Here is a 24,053-nt window from a genome sequence, read left to right on the forward strand (position 1 = left end):
CTGACGGGGCTCCTCTTGATCCGACGGGGTCCTCTTCCTCCTCTTGATCCAACGGGGCTCCTCTTGATCCGACGGGGCTCCTCTTAATCCGTCGGGGCTCCTCTTCCTAATCTTGATCCGACGGGGCTCCTCTTGATCCGACAGGGCTCCTCTTCCTCCTCTTGTTTCGACGGGGCTCCTCTTCCTCCTCTTGTTTCGACGGGGCTCCTCTTGATCCGACGGGGCTCCTCTTGATCCGACGGAGCTCCTCTTGATCCGACAGGGTCCTCTTCCTCCTCTTGATCTGACGGGGCTCCTCTTGATCCGACGAGGCTCCACTTGATCCGACGGGGCTCCTCTTGATCCGACGGGCTCCTTTTGATCCAACGGGGCTCCTCTTGATCTGACAGGGTACTCTTCCTCCTCTTGATCTGACGGGGCTCCTCTTGATCCGACGGGGCTCCTCTTCCTCCTCTTGATCCAACGGGGTCCTCTTCCTCCTCTTGATCCGACGGGGCTCCTCTTGATCCGACGGGCTTCTCTTCCTCCTCTTGTTTCGACGGGGCTCCTCTTGATCCGACGGGGCTCCTCTTGATCCAACGGGCTCCTCTTCCTCCTCTTGATCCGACAGGGTCCTCTTCCTCCTCTTGATCCGACGGGGCTCCTCTTGAGCCGACGGGGTCCTCTTCCTCCTCTTGTTTCGACGGGGCTCCTCTTGATCCGACGGGGCTCCTCTTGATCCGACGGAGCTCCTCTTGATCCGACGGGGTAATCTTGATCCGACTGGGTCCTCTTCCTCCTCTTGATCTGACGGGGTCCTCTTCTTCCTCTTGATCCGACGGGCTCCTCTTCCTCTTCTTGACCCGACGGGGCTCTTCTTGATCCGACTGGGCTCCTCTTGATCCGACAGGGTCCTCTTCCTCCTCTTGATCCGACGGGGCTCCTCTTGATCCGACGGGGCCCTCTTCCTTCTATTGATCCGACGGGGCTCCTCTTGATCCGACGGGGCTCCTCTTGATCCGACGGGGTCCTCTTCCTCCTCTTGATCCGACGGGACTCCTCTTGATCCGACGGGGGTCCTCTTCCTCCTCTTGATCTGACGGGGCTCCTCTTGATCCGACGGGGCTCCTCTTGATCCGACGGGGTCCTATTCCTCCTCTTGATCCGACGGGGCTCCTCTTGATCCAACGGGGCTCCTCTTGATCCGACGGGGCTCCTCTTGATCCGACTGGGTCCTCTTCCTCCTATTAATCCGACGGGGCTCCTCTTGATCCGACGGGGCTCCTCTTGTTCCGACGGTGTCCTCTTGATCTGACGGGGCTCCTCTTGATCCGACGGGGCTCCTCTTGATCCGACGGGGCTCCTTTTCCTCCTCTTGATCCGACGGGGCTCCTCTTGATCCGACGGGGCTCCTCTTGATCCGACAGGGTCCTCTTCCTCCTCTTGAGCCGACGGGGCTCCTCTTGATCCGACGGGGCTCCTCTTGAGCCGACGGGGTCCTTTTGCTCCTCTTGTTTTGATGGGGCTCCTCTTGATCCGACGGGGCTCCTCTTGATCCGATGGGCTCCTCTTCCTCCTCTTGATCCGACGGGGCTCCTCTTGATCTGACGGGGCTCCTATTGATCCGATGGGGTCCTCTTCCTCCTCTTGATCTGACGGGGCTGCTCTTGATCCGACGGGGCTCCTCTTGATCCGACGGGGCTCCTCTTGATCCGTCGGGGCTCCTCTTCGTCCTCTTGATCCGACGGGGCTCCTCTTGATCCGACGGGGCTCCTCTTCCTCCTCTTGATCTGACGGGGTCCTCTTCCTCCTCTTGATCCGACGGTGCTCCTCTTGATCCGACGGGGCTCCTCTTGATCCGACGGGGCTCCTCTTGATCCGACGGGGTCCTCTTCCTCCTCTTGATCCGATGGGGCTCCTCTTGATCTGACGGGGCTCCTCTTGATCCGACGGGGTCCTCTTCCTCCTCTTGATCCGACGGGGCTCCTCTTGATCCGACGGGGCTCCTGTTGATGCAACGGGGCTCCTCTTGATCCGTCCGGGCTCCTCTTCCTCCTCTTGATCCGACGGGGCTCCTCTTGATCCGACGGGCTCCTCTTCCTCCTCTTGATCCGACGGGGCTCCTCTTGATCCGACGGGGCTCCTCCTGATCCGACGGGGCTCCTCTTGATCCGACGGGCTCCTCTTGATCCGACGGGGTCCTCTTCCTCCTCTTGATCCGACGGGACTCCTCTTGATCCGACGGGGCTCCTCTTGAGCCGACGGGGTCCTCTTCCTCCTCTTGTTTCGACGGGGCTCCTCTTGATCCGACGGGGCTCCTCTTGATCCAACGGGGCTCCTCTTGATCCGACGGGCTCCTCTTCCTCCTCTTGATCCGACAGGGTCCTCTTCCTCCTCTTGATCCGACGGGGCTCCTCATGAACCGACGGGGTCCTCTTCCTCCTCTTGTTTCGACGGGGCTCCTCTTGATCCGACGGGGCTCCTCTTGATCCGTCGGGGCTCCTCTTGATCCGACGGAGCTCCTCTTGATCCGACGGGTTCCTCTTGATCCGACGGGGTCCTCTTCCTCCTATTGATCCGACGGGGCTCCTCTTGATCCGACGGGGCTCCTCTTGTTCCGACGGGGGTCCTCTTGATCCGACGGGGGTCCTCTTGATCCGACGGGGCTCCTCTTGATCCGACGGGGCTCCTCTTGATCCGACGGGGTCCTATTCCTCCTCTTGATCCGACGGGGCTCCTCTTGATCCGACGGGGCTCCTCTTGATCCGACAGGGCTCCTCTTGATCCGACTGGGTCCTCTTCCTCCTCTTGATCCGACGGGGTCCTCTTCTTCCTCTTGATCCGACGGGCTCCTCTTCCTCTTCTTGATCCGACGGGGCTCTTCTTGATCCGACTGGGCTCCTCTTGATCCGACAGGGTCCTCTTCCTCCTCTTGATCCGACGGGGCTCCTCTTGATCCGACGGGGCCCTCTTCCTCCTATTGATCTGACGGGGATCCTCTTGATCCGACGGGGCTCCTCTTGATCCGACGGGGTCCTCTTCCTCCTCTTGATCCGACGGGGCTCCTCTTGATCCGACGGGGGTCCTCTTCCTCCTCTTGATCCGACGGGGCTCCTCTTGATCCGACGGGGCTCCTCTTGATCCGACGGGGCTCCTCTTGATCCGACGGGGTCCTATTCCTCCTCTTGATCCGACGGGGCTCCTCTTGATCCAACGGGGCTCCTCTTGATCCGACGGGGCTCCTCTTGATCCGACTGGGTCCTCTTCCTCCTATTGATCCGACGGGGCTCCTCTTGATCCGACGGGGCTCCTCTTGTTCCGACGGTGTCCTCTTGATCTGACGGGGCTCCTCTTGATCCAACGGGGCTCCTCTTGATCCGACGGGGCTCCTCTTCCTCCTCTTGATCCGACGGGGCTCCTCTTGATCCGACGGGGCTCCTCTTGATCCGACAGGGCCCTCTTCCTCCTCTTGATCCGACGGGGCTCCTCTTGATCCGACGGGGCTCCTCTTGAGCCGACGGGGTCCTTTTCCTCCTCTTGTTTTGATGGGGCTCCTCTTGATCCGACGGGGCTCCTATTGATCCGACGGGGTCCTATTCCTCCTCTTGATCCGACGGGGCTCCTCTTGATCCGACGGGGCTCCTCTTGATCCGACGGGGCTCCTCTTGATCCGACGGGGTTCCTCTTGATCCGTCGGGGCTCCTCTTCGTCATCTTGATCCGACGGGGCTCCTCTTGATCCGACGGGGCTCCTCTTTCTCCTCTTGATCTGACGGGGTCCTCTTCCTCCTCTTGATCCGACGGGGCTCCTCTTGATCCGACGGGGCTCCTCTTGATCCGACGGGGCTCCTCTTGATCCGACGGGGTCCTCTTCCTCCTCTTGATCCGATGGGGCTCCTCTTGATCTGATGGGGCTCCTCTTGATCCGACGGGGTCCTCTTCCTCCTCTTGATCCGACGGGGCTCCTCTTGATCCGACGGGGCTCCTCTTGATGCAACGGGGCTCCTCTTGATCCGTCCGGGCTCCTCTTCCTCCTCTTGATCCGACGGGGCTCCTCTTGATCCGACGGGCTTCTCTTCCTCCTCTTGTTTCGACGGGGCTCCTCTTGATCCGACGGGGCTCCTCTTGATCCGACGGGCTCCTCTTCCTCCTCTTGATCCGACGGGGCTCCTCTTGATCCGACGGGCTCCTCTTGATCCGACGGGGTCCTCTTCCTCCTCTTGATCCGACGGGACTCCTCTTGATCCAACGGGGCTCCTCTTGATCCGACGGGCTCCTCTTCCTCCTCTTGATCCGACAGGGTCCTCTTCCTCCTCTTGATCCGACGGGGCTCCTCATGAACCGACGGGGTCCTCTTCCTCCTCTTGTTTCGACGGGGCTCCTCTTGATCCGACGGGGCTCCTCTTGATCCGACGGAGCTCCACTTGATCCGACGGGGTCCTCTTGATCCGACGCGGTCCTCTTCCTCCTATTGATCCGACGGGGCTCCTCTTGATCCGACGGGGCTCCTCTTGTTCCGACGGGGGTCCTCTTGATCCGACGGGGGTCCTCTTGATCCGACGGGGCTCCTCTTGATCCGACAGGGCTCCTCTTGATCCGACGGGGTCCTATTCCTCCTCTTGATCCGACGGGGCTCCTCTTGATCCGACGGGGCTTCTCTTGATCCGACTGGGTCCTCTTCCTCCTCTTGATCCGACGGGGTCCTCTTCTTCCTCTTGATCCGACGGGCTCCTCTTCCTCTTCTTGATCCGACGGGGCTCTTCTTGATCCGACTGGGCTCCTCTTGATCCGACAGGGTCCTCTTCCTCCTCTTGATCCGACGGGGCTCCTCTTGATCCGACGGGGCCCTCTTCCTCCTATTGATCCGACGGGGCTCCTCTTGATCCGACGGGGCTCCTCTTGATCCGACGGGGTCCTCTTCCTCCTCTTGATCCGACGGGGCTCCTCTTGATCCGACGGGGGTACTCTTCCTCCTCTTGATCCGACGGGGCTCCTCTTGATCCGACGGGGCTCCTCTTGATCCGACGGGGTTCTCTTTCTCCTCTTGATCCGACGGGGCTCCTCTTGATCCGACGGGGCTCCTCTTGATCGACGGGGCTCCTCTTGATCCGACGGGGCTCCTCTTCCTCCTCTTGATCCGACGGGGCTCCTCTTCCTCCTCTTGATCCGACGGGGCTCCTCTTCCTCCTCTTGATCCGACGGGGCTCCTCTTGATGCGACGGGGCTCCTCTTGATGCGACGGGGCTCCTCTTGATCCGACGCGCTCCTCTTGATCCGACGGGGTCCTCTTGATCCGACGGGCTCCTCTTCCTCCGACGGGCTCCTCTTCCTCCTCTTGATCCGACGGGGCTCCTCTTGATCCGACGGGGCTCCTCTTGATCCGACGGGGCTCCTCTTGATCCGACGGGCTCCTCTTCCTCCTCTTGATCCGACGGGGCTCCTCTTGATCTGACGGGGCTCCTCTTGATCCGACGGGGTCCTTTTCCTCCTCTTTATCCGTCGGGGCTCCTCTTGATCCGACGGGGCTCCTCTTGATGCGACGGGGCTCCTCTTGATCCGTCGGGGCTCCTCTTCCTCCTCTTGATCCGACGGGGCTCCTCTTGATCCGACTGGGCTCCACTTCCTCCTCTTGATCCGACGGGGCTCCTTTTGATCCGACGGGGCTCCTCTTGATCCGACGGGGTCCTCTTCCTCCTCTTGATCCGACGGGGGTCCTCTTGATCCGACGGGGGTCCTCTTCCTCCTCTTGATCTGACGGGGCTCCTCTTGATCCGACGGGGCTCCTCTTGATCCGACTGGGTCCTCTTCCTCCTCTTGATCCGACGGGGCTCCTCTTGATCCAACGGGGCTCCTCTTGATCCGACGGGGCTCCTCTTGATCCGACTGGGATCTCTTCCTCCTATTGATCTGACGGGGTTCCTCTTGATCCGACGGGGCTCCTCTTGTTCCGACGGTGTCCTTTTGATCTGACGGGGCTCCTCTTGATCCGACGGGGCTCCTCTTGATCCGACGGTGCTCCTCTTCCTCCTCTTGATCCGACGGGGCTCCTCTTGATCCGACGGGGCTCCTCTTGATCCGACAGGGTCCTCTTCCTCCTCTTGATCCAACGGGGCTCCTCTTGATCCGACGGGGCTCCTCTTGAGCCGACGGGGTCCTTTTCCTCCTCTTGTTTTGATGGGGCTCCTCTTGATCCGACGGGGCTCCTCTTGATCCGACGGGCTCCTCTTCCTCCTCTTGATCCGACGGGGCTCCTCTTGATCTGACGGGGCTCCTATTGATCCGACGGGGTCCTCTTCCTCCTCTTGATCCGACAGGGCTCCTCTTGATCTGACGGGGCTCCTCTTGATCCGACGGGGCTCCTCTTGATCCGTCGGGGCTCCTCTTCGTCCTCTTGATCCGACGGGGCTCCTCTTGATCCGACGGGGCTCCTCTTCCTCCTCTTGATCTGACGGGGTCCTCTTCCTCCTCTTGATCCGACGGGGCTCCTCTTGATCCGACGGGGCTCCTCTTCCTCCTCTTGATCCGACGGGGGTCCTCTTGATCCGACGGGGGTCCTCTTCCTCCTCTTGATCTGACGGGGCTCCTCTTGATCCGACGGGGCTCCTCTTGATCCGACTGGGTCCTCTTCCTCCTCTTGATCCGACGGGGCTCCTCTTGATCCAACGGGGCTCCTCTTGATCCGACGGGGCTCCTCTTGATCTGACTGGGTCCTCTTCCTCCTATTGATCCGACGGGGCTCCTCTTGATCCGACGGGGCTCCTCTTGTTCCGACGGTGTCCTTTTGATCTGACGGGGCTCCTCTTGATCCGACGGGGCTCCTCTTGATCCGACGGTGCTCCGCTTCCTCCTCTTGATCCGACGGGGCTCCTCTTGATCCGACGGGGCTCCTCTTGATCCGACAGGGTCCTCTTCCTCCTCTTGATCCAACGGGGCTCCTCTTGATCCGACGGGGCTCCTCTTGAGCCGACGGGGTCCTTTTCCTCCTCTTGTTTTGATGGGGCTCCTCTTGATCCGACGGGGCTCCTCTTGATCCGACTGGCTCCTCTTCCTCCTCTTGATCCGACGGGGCTCCTCTTGATCTGACGGGGCTCCTATTGATCCGACGGGGTCCTCTTCCTCCTCTTGATCCGACAGGGCTCCTCTTGATCCGACGGGGCTCCTCTTGATCCGACGGGGCTCCTCTTGATCCGTCGGGGCTCCTCTTCGTCCTCTTGATCCGACGGGGCTCCTCTTGATCCGACTGGGCTCCTCTTCCTCCTCTTGATCTGACGGGGTCCTCTTCCTCCTCTTGATCCGACGGGGCTCCTCTTGATCCGACGGGGCTCCTCTTGATCCGACGGGGCTCCTCTTGATCCGACTGGGTCCTCTTCCTCCTCTTGATCCGATGGGGCTCCTCTTGATCTGACGGGGCTCCTCTTGATCCGACGGGGTCCTCTTCCTCCTCTTGATCCGACGGGGCTCCTCTTGATCCGACGGGGCTCCTCTTGATGCAACGGGGCTCCTCTTGATCCGTCCGGGCTTTTCTTCCTCCTCTTGATCCGACGGGGCTCCTCTTGATCCGACGGGCTTCTCTTCCTCCTCTTGTTTCGACGGGGCTCCTCTTGTTCCGACGGGGGTCCTCTTGATCTGACGGGGGTCCTCTTGATCCGACGGGGCTTCTCTTGATCCGAAGGGGCTCCTCTTGATCCGACGGGGTTCTATTCCTCCTCTTGATGCGACGGGGCTCCTCTTGATCCGATGGGGCTCCTCTTGATCCGACGGGGCTCCTCTTGATCCGACTGGGTCCTCTTTCTCCTCCTGATCCGACGGGGTCCTCTTCTTCCTCTTGATCCGACGGGCTCCTCTTCCTCTTCTTGATCCGACGGGGCTCTTCTTGATCCGACTGGGCTCCTCTTGATCCGACAGGGTCCTCTTCCTCCTCTTGATCCGACGGGGCTCCTCTTGATCCGACGGGGCCCTCTTCCTCCTATTGATCCGACGGGGCTCCTCTTGATCCGACGGGGCTCCTCTTGATCCGACGGGGTCCTCTTCCTCCTCTTGATCCGACGGGGCTCCTCTTCCTCCTCTTGATCCGACGGGGCTCCTCTTGATCCGACGGGGCTCCTCTTGATCCGACGGGGTCCTCTTTCTCCTCTTGATCCGACGGGGCTCCTCTTGATCCAACGGGGCTCCTCTTGATCGACGGGGCTCCTCTTGATCCGACGGGGCTCCTCTTCCTCCTCTTGATCCGACGGGGCTCGTCTTCCTCCTCTTGATCCGACGGGGCTCCTCTTGATCCGACGGGGCTCCTCTTGATGCGATGGGGCTCCTCTTGATGCGACGGGGCTCCTCTTGATCCGACGCGCTCCTCTTAATCCGACGGGGTCCTCTTGATCCGACGGGCTCCTCTTCCTCCTCTTGATCCGACGGGGCTCCTCTTGATCCGACGGGGCTCCTCTTGATCCGACGGGGCTTCTCTTGATCCGACAGGGTCCTCTTCCTCCTCTTGATCCGACGGGGCTCCTCTTGATCCGACGGGGTCCTCTTCCTCCTCTTGATCCGACGGGGCTCCTCTTGATTCGATGGGGCTCCTCTTGAGCCGACGGGGTCCTTTTCCTCCTCTTGTTTCGAAGGGGCTCCTCTTGATCCGACGGGGCTCCTCTTGATCCGACGGGGCTCCTCTTGATCCGACTGGGTCCTCTTCCTCCTATTGATCCGACGGGGCTCCTCTTGATCCGACGGGGCTCCTCTTGTTCCGACGGTGTCCTCTTGATCCGACGGGGTCCTCTTCCTCCTCTTTATCCGTCGGGGCTCCTCTTGATCCGACGGGGCTCCTCTTGATGCGACGGGGCTCCTCTTGATCCGTCGGGGCTCCTCTTCCTCCTCTTTATCCGACGGGGCTCCTCTTGATCCGACGGGGCTCCACTTCCTCCTCTTGATCCGACGGGGCTCCTCTTGATCCGACGGGGCTCCTCTTGATCCGACGGGGTCCTCTTCCTCCTCTTGATCCGACGGGGCTCCTCTTGATCCGACGGGGTCCTATTCCTCCTCTTGATCCGACGGGGCTCCTCTTGATCCAACGGGGCTCCTCTTGATCCGACGGGGCTCCTCTTGATCCGACTGGGTCCTCTTCCTCCTATTGATCCGACCGGGCTCCTCTTGATCCGACGGGGCTCCTCTTGTTCCGACGGTGTCCTCTTGATCTGACGGGGCTCCTCTTGATCCGACGGGGCTCCTCTTCCTCCTCTTGATCCGACGGGGCTCCTCTTGATCCGACGGGGCTCCTCTTGATCCGACGGGGCTCCTCTTGATCCGACAGGGTCCTCTTCCTCCTCTTGATCCGACGGGGCTCCTCTTGATCCGACGGGGCTCCTCTTGAGCCGACGGGGTCCTTTTCCTCCTCTTGTTTTGATGGGGCTCCTCTTGATCCGACGGGGCTCCTCTTGATCCGACGGGGCTCCTATTGATCCGACGGGGTCCTCTTCCTCCTCTTGATCCGACGGGGCTCCTCTTGATCCGACGGGGCTCCTCTTGATCCGACGGGGCTCCTCTTGATCCGTCGGGGCTCCTCTTCGTCCTCTTGATCCGACGGGGCTCCTCTTGATCCGACGGGGCTCCTCTTCCTCCTCTTGATCTGACGGGGTCCTCTTCCTCCTCTTGATCCGACGGGGCTCCTCTTGATCCGACGGGGCTCCTCTTGATCCGACGGGGCTCCTCTTGATCCGACGGGGTCCTCTTCCTCCTCTTGATCCGATGGGGCTCCTCTTGATCTGACGGGGCTCCTCTTGATCCGACGGGGTTCTCTTCCTCCTCTTGATCCGACGGGGCTCCTCTTGATCCGACGGGGCTCCTCTTGATGCAACGGGGCTCCTCTTGATCCGTCCGGGCTCCTCTTCCTCCTCTTGATCCGACGGGGCTCCTCTTGATCCGACGGGGCTCCTCTTGATCCGACGGGGCTCCTCCTGATCCGACGGGCTCCTCTTCCTCCTCTTGATCCGACGGGGCTCCTCTTGATCCCACGGGGCTCCTCCTGATCCGACGGGGCTCCTCTTGATCCGACGGGGCTCCTCTTGATCCGACGGGCTCCTCTTGATCCGACGGGGTCCTCTTCCTCCTCTTGATCCGACGGGACTCCTCTTGATCCGACGGGGCTCCTCTTGAGCCGACGGGGTCCTCTTCCTCCTCTTGTTTCGACGGGGCTCCTCTTGATCCGACTGGGCTCCTTTTGATCCGACGGGGCTCCTCTTGATCCGACGGGCTCCTCTTCCTCCTCTTGATCCGACAGGGTCCTCTTCCTCCTCTTGATCCGACGGGGCTCCTCATGAACCGACGTGGTCCTCTTCCTCCTCTTGTTTCGACGGGGCTACTCTTGATCCGACGGTGCTCCTCTTGATCCGACGGAGCTCCTCTTGATCTGACGGGGTCCTCTTGATCCGACGGGGTCCTCTTCCTCCTATTGATCCGACGGGGCTCCTCTTGATCCGACGGGGCTCCTCTTGTTCCGACGGCGGTCCTGTTTATCCGACGGGGCTCCTCTTGATCCGACGGGGCTCCTCTTGATCCGATGGGGTCCTATTCCTCCTCTTGATCCGACGGGGCTCCTCTTGATCCGACGGGGCTCCTCTTGATCCGACTGGGTCCTCTTCCTCCTCTTGATCCGACGGGGTCCTCTTCTTCCTCTTGATCCGACGGGCTCCTCTTCCTCTTCTTGATCCGACGGGGCTCTTCATGATCCGACTGGGCTCCTCTTGATTCGACAGGGTCCTCTTCCTCCTATTGATCCGACGGGGCTCCTCTTGATCCGACGGGGGCCCTCTTCCTCCTATTGATCCGACGGGGCTCCTCTTGATCCGACGGGGCTCCTCTTGATCCGACGGGGTCCTCTTCCTCCTCTTGATCCGACGGGGCTCCTCTTGATCCGACGGGGGTCCTCTTCCTCCTCTTGATCCGACGGGGCTCCTCTTGATCCGATGGGGCTCCTCTTGATCCGACAGGGTCCTCTTCCTCCTCTTGATCCGACGGGGCTCCTCTTGATCCGACGGGGCTCCTCTTGATCGACGGGGCTCCTCTTGATCCGACGGGGCTCCTCTTCCTCCTCTTGATCCGACGGGGCTCCTCTTGATCCGACGGGGCTCCTCTTGATGCGACGGGGCTCCTCTTGATGCGACGAGGCTCCTCTTGATCCGACGCGCTCCTCTTGATCCGACGGAGTCCTCTTGATCCGACGGGCTCCTCTTCCTCCGACGGGCTCCTCTTGATCCGACGGGCTCCTCTTCCTCCGACGGGCTCCTCTTCCTCCTCTTGATCAGACGGGGCTCCTCTTGATCCGACGGGGCTCCTTTTGATCCGACGGGCTCCTCTTCCTCCTCTTGATCCGACAGGGTCCTCTTCCTCCTCTTGATCCGATGGGGCTCCTCATGAACCGACGGGGTCCTCTTCCTCCTCTTGTTTCGACGGGGCTCCTCTTGATCCGACGGGGCTCCTCTTGATCCGACGGGGCTCCTCTTGATATGACGGAGCTCCTCTTGATCCGACGGGGTCCTCTTGATCCGACGGGGTCCTCTTCCTCCTATTGATCCGACGGGGCTCCTCTTGATCCGACTGGGCTCCTCTTGTTCCGAAGGGGGTCCTCTTGATCCGACGGGGCTCCTCTTGATCCGACGGGGCTCCTCTTGATCCGACGGGGCTCCTCTTGATCCGATGGGGTCCTATTCCTCCTCTTGATCCGACGGGGCTCCTCTTGATCCGACGGTGCTCCTCTTGATCCGACTGGGTCCTCTTCCTCCTCTTGATCCGACGAGGTACTCTTCTTCCTCTTGATCCGACGGGCTCCTCTTCCTCTTCTTGATCCGACGGGGCTCTTCATGATCCGACTGGGCTCCTCTTGATCCGACAGGGTCCTCTTCCGCCTCTTGATCCGACGGGGCTCCTCTTGATCCGACGGGGCCCTCTTCCTCTTATTGATCTGACGGGGCTCCTCTTGATCCGATGGGGCTCCTCTTGATCCGACGGGGTCCTCTTCCTCCTCTTGATCCGACGGGGCTCCTCTTGATCCGACGGGGGTCCTCTTCCTCCTCTTGATCCGACGGGGCTCCTCTTGATCCGACGGGGCTCCTCTTGATCCGACGGGGTCCTCTTCCTCCTCTTGATCCGACGGGGCTCCTCTTGATCCGACGGGGCTCCTCTTGATCGACGGGGCTCCTCTTGATCCGACGGGGCTCCTCTTCCTCCTCTTGATCCGACGGGGCTCCTCTTCCTCCTCTTGATCCGACGGGGCTCCTCTTCCTCCTCTTGATCCGACGGGGCTCCTCTTGATGCGACGGGGCTCCTCTTGATGCGACGGGGCTCCTCTTGATCCGACGCGCTCCTCTTGATCCGACGGGGTCCTCTTGATCCGACGGGCTCCTCTTCCTCCGACGGGCTCCTCTTCCTCCTCTTGATCCGACGGGGCTCCTCTTTATCCGACGGGGCTCCTCTTGATCCGACGGGGCTCCTCTTGATCCGACAGGGTCCTCTTCCTCCTCTTGATCCGACGGGGCTCCTCTTGATCCGACGGGGTCCTCTTCCTCCTCTTGATCCGACGGGGCTCCTCTTGATCCGATGGGGCTCCTCTTGAGCCGACGGGGTCCTTTTCCTCCTCTTGTTTCGACGGGGCTCCTCTTGATCCGACGGGGCTCCTCTTGATCCGACGGAGCTCCTCTTGATCCGACGGGGTCCTCTTGATCCGACGGGGTCCTCTTCCTCCTATTGATCCGACGGGGCTCCTCTTGATCCGACGGGGCTCCTCTTGTTCCGACGGGGGTCCTCTTGATCCGACGGGGCTCCTCTTGATCCGATGGGGCTCCTCTTGATCCGATGGGGTCCTATTCCTCCTCTTGATCCGACGGGGCTCCTCTTTATCCGACGGGGCTCCTCTTGATCCGACAGGGCTCCTCTTGATCCGACTGGGTCCTCTTCCTCCTCTTGATCCGACGGGGTCCTCCTCTTCCTCTTGATCCGACGGGCTCCTCTTCCTCTTCTTGATCCGACGGGGCTCTTCATGATCCGACTGGGCTCCTCTTGATCCGACAGGGTCCTCTTCCTCCTCTTGATCCGACGGGGCTCCTCTTGATCCGAAGGGGCCCTCTTCCTCCTATTGATCCGATGGGGCTCCTCTTGATCCGACGGGGCTCCTCTTGATCCGACGGAGTCCTCTTCCTCCTCTTGATCCGACGGGGCTCCTCTTGATCCGACGGGGGTCCTCTTCCTCCTCTTGATCCGACGGGGCTCCTCTTGATCCGACGGGGCTCCTCTTGATCCGACGGGGTCCTCTTCCTCCTCTTGATCCGACGGGGCTCCTCTTGATCCGACGGGGCTCCTCTTGATCGACGGGGCTCCTCTTGATCCGACGGGGCTCCTCTTCCTCCTCTTGATCCGACGGGGCTCCTCTTCCTCCTCTTGATCCGACGGGGCTCCTCTTGATGCGACGGGGCTCCTCTTCCTCCTCTTGTTTCGACGGGGCTCCTCTTGATCCGACGGGGCTCCTCTTGATCCGACGGAGCTCCTCTTGATCCGACGGGGTCCTCTTGATCCGACGGGGTCCTCTTCCTCCTATTGATCCGACGGGGCTCCTCTTGATCCGACGGGGATCCTCTTGTTTCGACGGTGTCCTCTTGATCCGACGGGGCTCCTCTTGATCCGACGGGGCTCCTCTTCCTCCTCTTGATCCGACGGGGCTCCTCTTGATCCGACGGGGTCCTCTTCCTCCTCTTGATCCGACGGGGCTCCTCTTGATCTGACGGGGCTCCTCTTGATCTGACGGGGCTCCTCTTCCTCCTCTTGATCCGACGGGGCTCCTCTTGAGCCGACGGGGTCCTTTTCCTCCTCTTGTTTCGACGGGGCTCCTCTTGATCCGACGGGGCTCCTCTTGATCCGACGGGCTCCTCTTCCTCCTCTTGATCCGACGGGGCTCCTCTTGATCTGACCGGGCTCCTCTTGATCTGACGGGTTCCTCTTCCTCCTCTTGATCCGACGGGGCTCCTCTTGATCCGACGGGGCTCCTCTTGATGCGACGGGGCTCCTCTTGATCCATCGGGCTCCTCTTGATCCGTCGGGGCTCCTCTTCCTCCTCTTGATCCGACGGGGCTCCTCTTGATCTGACGGGGCTCCTCTTGATCTGACGGGCTCCTCTTGATCCGACGGGGCTCCTCTTGATCTGACAGGCTCCTCTTCCTCCTCTTGATCCGACAGGGCTCCTCTTGATCCGACGGGGCTCCTCTTCCTCCTCTTGATCCGACGGGGCTCCTCTTGAGCCGACGGGGTCCTCTTCCTCCTCTTGATCCGACGGGGCTCCTCTTGATCCGACAGGGCTCCTCTTGATCCGACGGGGCTCCTCTTGATCCGACGGGGTCCTCTTCCTCCTCTTGATCCGACTGGGCTCCTCTTGATCCAACGGGGCTCCTCTTGATCGACGGGGCTCCTCTTGATCCGACGGGGCTCCTCTTCCTCCTCTTGATCCGATGGGGCTCCTCTTGATGCGACGGGGCTCCTCTTGATCCGTCTGGGCTCCTCTTCCTCCTCTTGATCCGACGGGGCTCCTCTTGTTTCGACGGGGCTCCTCTTGATCCGACGGGGCTCCTCTTGATCCGACGGAGCTCCTCTTGATCCGACGGGGTCCTCTTGATCCGACGGGGTCCTCTTCCTCCTATTGATCCGACGGGGCTCCTCTTGATCCGACGGGGATCCTCTTGTTTCGACGGTGTCCACTTGATCCGACGGGGCTCCTCTTCCTCCTCTTGATCCGACGGGGCTCCTCTTGATCCGACGGGGACCTCTTCCTCCTCTTGATCCGACGGGGCTCCTCTTGATCTGACGGGGCTCCTCTTGATCCAACGGGGTCCTCTTCCTCCTCTTTATCCGACGGGGCTCCTCTTGAGCCGACGGGGTCCTCTTCCTCCTCTTGTTTCGACGGGGCTCCTCTTGAACCGACGGGCTCCTCTTCCTCCTCTTGATCCGACGGGGCTCCTCTTGATCTGATGGGGCTCCTCTTGATCCGACGGGTTCCTCTTCCTCCTCTTGATCCGACTGGGCTCCTCTTGATCCGACGGTGCTCCTCTTGATTCGACGGGGCTCCTCTTGATCCGTCGGGGCTCCTCTTCCTCCTCTTGATCCGACGGGGCTCCTCTTGATCTGACGGGGCTCCTCTTGATCCGACGGGCTCCTCTTGATCCGACGGGGCTCCTCTTGATCCGACAGGCTCCTCTTCCTCCTCTTGATCTGACGGGGCTCCTCTTGATCCGACGGGGCTCCTCTTCCTCCTCTTGATCCGACGGGGCTCCTCTTGAGCCGACGGGGTCCTCTTCCTCCTCTTGATCCGACGGGGCTCCTCTTGATCCGACGGGGCTCCTCTTGATCCGACGGGGTCCTCTTCCTCCTCTTGATCCGACGGGGCTCCTCTTGATCCAACGGGGCTCCTTTTGATCGACGGAGCTCCTCTTGATCCGACGGGGCTCCTCTTTCTCCTCTTGATCCGACGGGGCTCCTCTTCCTCCTCTTGATCCGACGGGGCTCCTCTTGATCCGACGGGGCTCCTCTTGATGTGACGGGGCTCCTCTTGATGCGACGGGGCTCCTCTTGATCCGACGCGCTCCTCTTGATCCGACGGGGTCCTCTTGATCCGACGGGCTCCTCTTCCTCCGATGGGCTCCTCTTCCTCCTCTTGATCCGACGGGGCTCCTCTTGATCCGACGGGGCTCCTCTTGATCCGACGGGGCTCCTCTTGATCCGACAGGGTCCTCTTCCTCCTCTTGATCCGACGGGGCTCCTCTTGATCCGACGGGGCTCCTCTTGATCCGACGCGCTCCTCTTGATCCGACGGGGTCATCTTGATCCGACGGGGCACCTCTTGATCCGACGGGGTCCTCTTCCTCCTCTTGATCCGACGGGGCTCCTCTTGATCCAACGGGGCTCCTCTTGATCGACGGAGCTCCTCTTGATCCGACGGGGCTCCTCTTCCTCCTCTTGATCCGACGGGGCTCCTCTTCCTCCTCTTGATCCGACGGGGCTCCTCTTGATCCGACGGGGCTCCTCTTGATGTGACGGGGCTCCTCTTGATCCGACGCGCTCCTCTTGATCCGACGGGGTCCTCTTGATCCGACGGGCTCCTCTTCCTCCGATGGGCTCCTCTTCCTCCTCTTGATCCGACGGGGCTCCTCTTGATCCGTCGGGGCTCCTCTTGATCCGACGGGGCTCCTCTTGATCCGACAGGGTCCTCTTCCTCCTCTTGATCCGACGGGGCTCCTCTTGATCCGACGGGGCTCCTCTTGATCCGACGGGGTCCTCTTCCTCCTCTTGATCCGACGGGGCTCCTCTTCATCCGACGGGGCTCCTCTTGATCCGACGCGCTCCTCTTGATCCGACGGGGTCCTCTTGATCCGACGGGCTCCTCTTCATCCTCTTGATCCGATGGGGCTCCTCTTGATCCGACGGGGCTCCTCTTGATCCGACAGGGTCCTGTTTTTCCTCTTGATTCGACGGGGCTCCTCTTGATCCGACGGGGCTCCTCTTGATCCGACGGGGCTCCTCTTCCTCCTCTTGATCCGACGGGGCTCCTCTTGAGCCGACGGGGTCCTCTTCCTCCTCTTGATCCGACGGGGCTCCTCTTGATCCGACGGGGCTCCTCTTGATCCGACGGGGTCCTCTTCCTCCTCTTGATCCGACGGGGCTCCTCTTGATCCGACGGGGCTCCTCTTGATCGACGGGGCTCCTCTTGATCCGACGGGGCTCCTCTTCCTCCTCTTGATCCGACGGGGCTCCTCTTCCTCCTCTTGATCCGACGGGGTCCTCTTCCTCCTCTTGATCCGACGGGGCTCCTCTTGATCCGACGGGGGTCCTCTTCCTCCTCTTGATCCGACGGGGCTCCTCTTGATCCGACGGGGCTCCTCTTGATCCGACGGGGTCCTCTTCCTCCTCTTGATCCGACGGGGCTCCTCTTGATCCGACGGGGCTCCTCTTGAGCCGACGGGGTCCTTTTCCTCCTCTTGTTTCGACGGGGCTCCTCTTGATCCGACGGGGCTCCTCTTGATCCGACGGGCTCCTCTTCCTCCTCTTGACCCGACGGGGCTCCTCTTGATCTGACGGGGCTCCTCTTGATCCGACGGGTTCCTCTTCCTCCTCTTGATCCGACGGGGCTCCTCTTGATCCGACGGTGCTCCTCTTGATGCGACGGGGCTCCTCTTGATCCATCGGGCTCCTCTTGATCCGTCGGGGCTCCTCTTCCTCCTCTTGATCCGACGGGGCTCCTCTTGATCTGACGGGGCTCCTCTTGATCCGACGGGCTCCTCTTGATCCGACGGGGCTCCTCTTGATCCGACAGGCTCCTCTTCCTCCTCTTGATCCGACGGGGCTCCTCTTGATCCGACGGGGCTCCTCTTCCTCCTCTTGATCCGATGGGGCTCCTCTTGAGCCGACGGGGTCCTCTTGATCCGACGGGGCTCCTCTTGATCAGACGGGGCTCCTCTTCCTCCTCTTGATCCGACGGGGCTCCTCTTGATCCGACGGGGCTCCTCTTCCTCCTCTTGATCCGACGGGGCTCCTCTTGATCCGACGGGGCTCCTCTTGATCCGACGGGGTCCTCTTCCTCCTCTTGATCCGACGGGGCTCCTCTTGATCCAACGGGGCTCCTCTTGATCGACAGGGCTCCTCTTGATCCGACTGGGCTCCTCTTCCTCCTCTTGATCCGACGGGGCTCCTCTTCCTCCTCTTGATCCGACGGGGCTCCTCTTGATCCGACGGGGCTCCTCTTGATGTGACGGGGCTCCTCTTGATGTGACGGGGCTCCTCTTGATGCGACGGGGCTCCTCTTGATCTGACGCGCTCCTCTTGATCCGACGGGGTCCTCTTGATCCGACGGGCTCCTCTTCCTCCGACGGGCTCCTCTTCCTCCTCTTGATCCGACGGGGCTCCTCTTGATCCGACGGGGTCCTCTTTTTCCTCTTGATTCGACGGGGCTCCTCTTGATCCGACGGGGCTCCTCTTGATCTGACGGGGCTCCTCTTGATCCGACGGGGTCCTCTTCCTCCTCTTGATCCGACGGGGCTCCTCTTGATCCGACGGGGCTCCTCTTGATCCAACGGGTTCCTCTTCCTCCTCTTGATCCGACGGGGCTCCTCTTGATCCGACGGGGCTCCTCTTGATCGACGGGGCTCCTCTTGATCCGACGGGGCTCCTCTTCCTCCTCTTGATTCGACGGGGCTCCTCTTCCTCCTCTTGATCCGACGGGGCTCCTCTTCCTCCTCTTGATCAGACGGGGCTCCTCTTGATCCGACGGGGCTCCTCTTGATGCGACGGGGCTCCTCTTGATCCGTCGGGGCTCCTCTTGATCCGTCGGGGCTCCTCTTCCTCCTCTTGATCCGACGGGGCTCCTCTTGATCCGACGGGGCTCCTCTTCCTCCTCTTGTTTCGACGGGGCTCCTCTTGATCCGACGGGGGTCCTCTTGAGCCGACGGGGTCCTCTTGATCCGACGGGGTCCTCTTGAGCCGACGGTGTCCTCTTCCTCCTCTTGATCCGACGGGGCTCCTCTTGATCCGACGGGGTCCTCTTCCTCCTCTTGATCCGACGGGGCTCCTCTTGATCCGACGGGGCTCCTCTTGATCGACGGGGCTCCTCTTGATCCGACGGGGCTCCTCTTCCTCCTCTTGATCCGATGGGGCTCCTCTTCCTCCTCTTGATCTGACGGGGCTCCTCTTGATCCGACGGGGCTCCTCTTCCTCCTCTTGATCCGACGGGGCTCCTCTTCCTCCTCTTGATCCGACGGGGCTCCTCTTGATCCTGATCCGATGGGCTCCTCTTGATCCGACGGGCTCCTCTTCCTCCTCTTGATCCTCCATGTCAGACGCATCCACAGTTATAGTCTGTCAGTGATCACCTCAATTAAGGATAAAATACTATTTTTGGCACTGACCTTCCTCAGAAATAATTAAATATTTATTTTATTAAACATCATATTAGTTATGAAACACAACATTCTTTTATTCCACTTTAGGGTCTGCAGAGAAGCTATGGAAAGTGTTGTCCATTTGTAATGTAGAAGGTTGTTTATAATGTTAAACAGGTAAATAAAAAATTAAAAAACAAACCAAATACTTAAAATAGTAAAACAATATAGGTAATAAAAGTTGTCAAAAGCCACAAGGGCAGCAAGCGACCAGACCCATACAAAGAAGTGGGAAAGTGAATATAGGCGCTAGCTACAGTCCATAATGCAGACCACACCCACAGAACTGGTCATGTCTCCTTCCACACACTCATCACTAGTCACGCAATAGGCTCTTCAGAAACTTCAGTTCTAGGCCCATGTGGACCTTACTCTGGCACAGTGTGCTATCTTAAAGATAGGAGCACCGATAATGACAAGGTTGCATAGCATTCCTGTCATTTGCCACACATCTTTTTTCATGCGTGGGTGAGTAAGCTGTACACTTCTCCCCCATAACACCAGTTGGTACATCTGCCCCATAGCCTGTAAACTGACAGCAACTGATTGGTTGGTACAGTACTTTCTCTGTGGACTTTACCTCTGATACATATGACTCCGAGTTATATAAAGTGACTGGAGCTGTTTTGCTGTCCCTTTTGATGTTTGGAAGGAACACAGTACTGCTACATTCTGTCTGTGTTTCACTTGTTTTAGCAGTCCTATTGCTAATTTAAAATATGTATATTTTTTTAACAGGAAAATATATAGGTCATTTGGAAAATAACACATTTACTGAAAGCTTCCTGGGTAGCAAGGACCATGGCGGATTCCTGTTATTTGCACTTATTTTTCAGGATTCCAGTGGATTACCTGTACCAAATAATCCATTCTTGTGTGGTGTTATCAGCTCAGTGCTGATGCGCTGTCTCCCTGCCTGGCCGGCTGAACTGCTGAACTGCTATGCGCAAGATCTCGCAAATCACGCAAGATATCCTGTGCAGTTTGGAGTCTGCATGACAGCTCTGTCCCTGCCGCGGAGATAGGGCACCATCTTCCCTCATGTGCTCACCCTTTTCTTCTTTAATAATTCTCAACTGCCCAAATCACAGTTTTTGGGCCACCTGGAACTTATCTCTGTCATTTACTGGTGTAGTTATGCTTAGTTACCCTGTACTTTGATTTCAACTGTAAGTCACTGTTTTGATTATGTGCATATGTACTCTGTAATTGGGCGCTGCGGAACCCTTGTGGCGCCATATAAATAAATGATAATAATAATAATAATAATAATCACCTGCTGCTGTCAATATCGATTGCTGCAGTGTCGTAGTGGTCAATGCTGTTGCCCTGGATATCACTGTGTTATCTTCTAGATAGCAGCGCTGATATGGACAGGGGTGCTTGGCACGTACCACCAGTGTTATACATGTAGGAGAAGCGGTATCGTGCTGATACCACTTCTCCCCCATAACAATGGAAAATACATTTACCCATTAGTTTGCAATGAATGTCCCTTATAGTCTTTGTAAAGAAATGGAGCACAGGCTCTGCTATGATCTAGAAAGCCACACGTGCGGAATCCTTGCTGTATTTTTACATTTAACATACTTCACATTCTCTCCATTGATTTAAATTTTAGGTTTATTGTCTAAGGCTCAAACAACTTGTTTTTCTTTGTTGATATGATGTAAAGGTTTAGTGATCCATAAAGAAGGGGATTTTCCCTATAGAATGCTCAGCATTCACATTAATGAAAATATGTGTTCTAGAAAACAAACGTATTATTAAAAATAACCTGTGTCTCTCCAGCCATTATGGAACTATAGCTCCAAGCCTCTGCTGAGACTTGTAACTGCACAAGAGCTAGGGAGGCCGAACCTGGCCTAATGGAAGCTGTACTCAGGCCCGGCGATGGGGGGGGGGGTCAAAGGGGACACCTGTACCGGGCCCTGATGATCAGCGGGGCCCCAAGCATCATGGGCACAAAGAATGTGTCTGCAGCGCCTAAGATTGTTCTCTGAACTGTGGGCTCTGTGCGCTTCACAAATTTAATGTAAAGACAATTAACACAAACACCCCCCTCCCTTACCCCATCACTTGGTCCGCTCTGGTCCCCTGCTGTGTTGCTGGCATCGCATCAGCCCTTCCCTGTCCCTGCAGCTGCCGCCGACTCCGAGGAGCTGATCAGTGGTATAGCACTGCCGGTAACACTGACTTTCAGTGTCAGACAGCAACCGCCTGCAGCCTCACCGCTTTGCTGTCCATACAGACCCTGGTTCCTGGCAATCTCCCTCAGCGTTGTGACAGTGTGGGTCTGTGTCATTATTATATATATATATATATATATATATATATATATATATAATATGTATGTTTGTGTGTGTGTGTGTATATATATATATATATATATATGTATTTGTATATGTGTAAGCTTGTATATGTGTGTATATATATATATGTGTGTGTATGAATGTATGTATGTATGTATGTATATATATATATATATATATATATAATCTTGTTCTTTCATGGACTGTTACTCCCTCACATGGAATCAATCTGCTCTGGTGCCCTCAGTAAGTAGTAACTACAACATCGAAAAAATTACTGCGGCACTCGGAGTCTTAACCACGTACAGTGTATTTAAAAATTCACAACAAGCTCCAACATTTCGGGGGGTGCCTGTAAATACCACAGGGTCACCTTGGGATTTTAGAGTCTGAATCACTTAATATAAAATATATCACTGCGAACACTATCATGCATCATGATATTTTCTATTCCTTATAGTATATCTTATTGATACACCAATACGGAACCTTGTTAGGTGGTTGTGGATAGATGGTGAACAGACTGACACTGTTTTAAGTTTGATATATATGTCCACTGTGGTAGTTGTATATAAGTTTCGTTAACATCTGATCTATTAGTAAACATGGGGACCTCACACTACCCATCTAAGATGTATATAGCCATGTTTGATTTTATGTCAAGTCTCTTATAACACTGATATGTATTAGTTGGCTGAAAGAGGTCTGTATCAGGTCACTTGTTTCTTATTCCAGCACATGATGTGAGCCGCACTGGGGATCCTGGTTACCATAACGACCTGACGTGGCACAACCGATGAACCGCATGGAAGGCACCGGATACTGGGATGGAGACACAGGACTCCGGCTGATGCTGAGCTCTTGGCGGGCTTCTCCAGGTATTTAGGTAAGTTTTTTCTGTTTAGTCTTTGTTACTCACCTTGACAAGACAGCCCCAGAACGTTGAAGCTTGTTGTGAATTTTTAAGTACACTATGCGTGGTTAAGACTCCGCGTGGCGCAGCCATTTTTTCGATGATATATTTACACACACACACACAGACTGGGGGTGTGTGTGTATATATATATATATATATATATATATATATATATATATAGTGTATGTATATATGTATATGTATGTAGCAAAGGTTCGGCACTCGGGACTCCGTGATAGGAAAGACACAACCTCTGTATATCAACGTTTCAATCAACCTGTGCAAAGGTACTGAGCATTTACTGCTGATTCACAGAAAGGTTCCCTATCTAAGTGATTTTTCTGTACCTGGGTATCCGAATTTTTCTTTTACAAGTTTTCTCACTATAAGGCCAAACTGGTTGTATACCAGAAAGCCCCGGTGATATATGGGATTTCCCACCAAGCACGCATGAACGAGTCTTACAGTATTTTACTATCCGTATAAACAACTGTATGTTCCAGTCATTTGAGATGTACCCCTGATGTACCCCCTAAGAGTCATACTGCTTAAAGTGTGGAATAACACATCTCCTCTGTATCAATATTGACTTTGAAGTTATTATGTCTTTTAATAAATTGTATTTGATGGAACATGTTATTATTTTGTTTTAAATATTGTTAACCATGTAAGGGTTATAAAATTGGGTGTTGATAGGACCCCTTGGCGCCGATTCTTCTATTGTGTTGTGTGTGTGTGTGTGTGTGTGTGTGTGTGTGTGTGTGTGTGTGTGTGTATATATATATATATATATGTGTGTGTGTGTGTGTGTGTGTGTGTATGTATATATATATATATATATATATATATGTGTGTGTGTGTGTATATATATATATATATATATACTGTATATTTGTTTATATGTATCTATGTTTGTATATGTGTTGGCGCTCCAGTAATGGGAACAGGGCACTTCCAGTTTGCATTTCAGGAGGCAGTGGAGCACGCAGGGGGTTTCTGAGTACACAGAAACACCCCATGATGGGCCAAATGTTGTTTTGTTTTGGGGGTTTTTTTAGACTGTGAGACAGCCGAGGGGAGATGCAGGCAGGCTCGCGCGAGCAGCAGGCACTCTGCATTTATTCAACTTACGTTTAAGGACTGAACCCGTCTTTGTTTTTCCTGACAGACGCCACCGGGGGACGTGACCTGATGATGCCACTGGGAGTCTGACGGAGTTGCCAGCCCGCATATCTCAGTGAGTGACTGACAGGAAATCCCAGCTACTCTGTATCATGTAATTTTGTATTTGTATCTATAAATGTTGCTTTGTAAAAACAAATATATATATATATATATATATATATACACACACACACACACACACACACACACACACACTCATTTATCCAACACCTCTTTTAATCGGGACACATCAGGTGCTGAGGGAGGTGAAAGGGGTCTGTATCAGGTCACTTGTTTCTTATTACAGCGCATGATGGGAGCCGCGCTGGGCATCCTGGTTACCATGACGAACTGGCGCGGCGCAACCCATGACACGCATGGAAGGCGCCGGATACCGGGGCGGAGACGCCGGCTGCAGGAGGGTTTAGTTATGCTGTGGATGGGCTTAGTTAGACTGCAGGAGGCTTAGTAATGCTGCTGGGGGAGTCGGGCTGCTGGAGCTGTAGGTGCTGTGGGGGAAATTTAGGCCACGGGAGGGCTGCTCAGCAGAATTAGGAAGGGAAGTCCGGATGCATCTGATGCCACCACCGACGATAATACTGATAGTCCGGCAAAACTGGTAATCTGGCACTGTGTCGAAACCAAGCATGCCGGATTATCGAGATATAGCTATATATATATATATATATATATATATATATATATATATATTAGTACACATCGAGGGGGC

The sequence above is a fragment of the Pseudophryne corroboree genome, chromosome 11, assembly GCF_028390025.1.
Source record: "Pseudophryne corroboree isolate aPseCor3 chromosome 11, aPseCor3.hap2, whole genome shotgun sequence".
Taxonomy (NCBI): Eukaryota; Metazoa; Chordata; class Amphibia; order Anura; family Myobatrachidae; genus Pseudophryne; species Pseudophryne corroboree.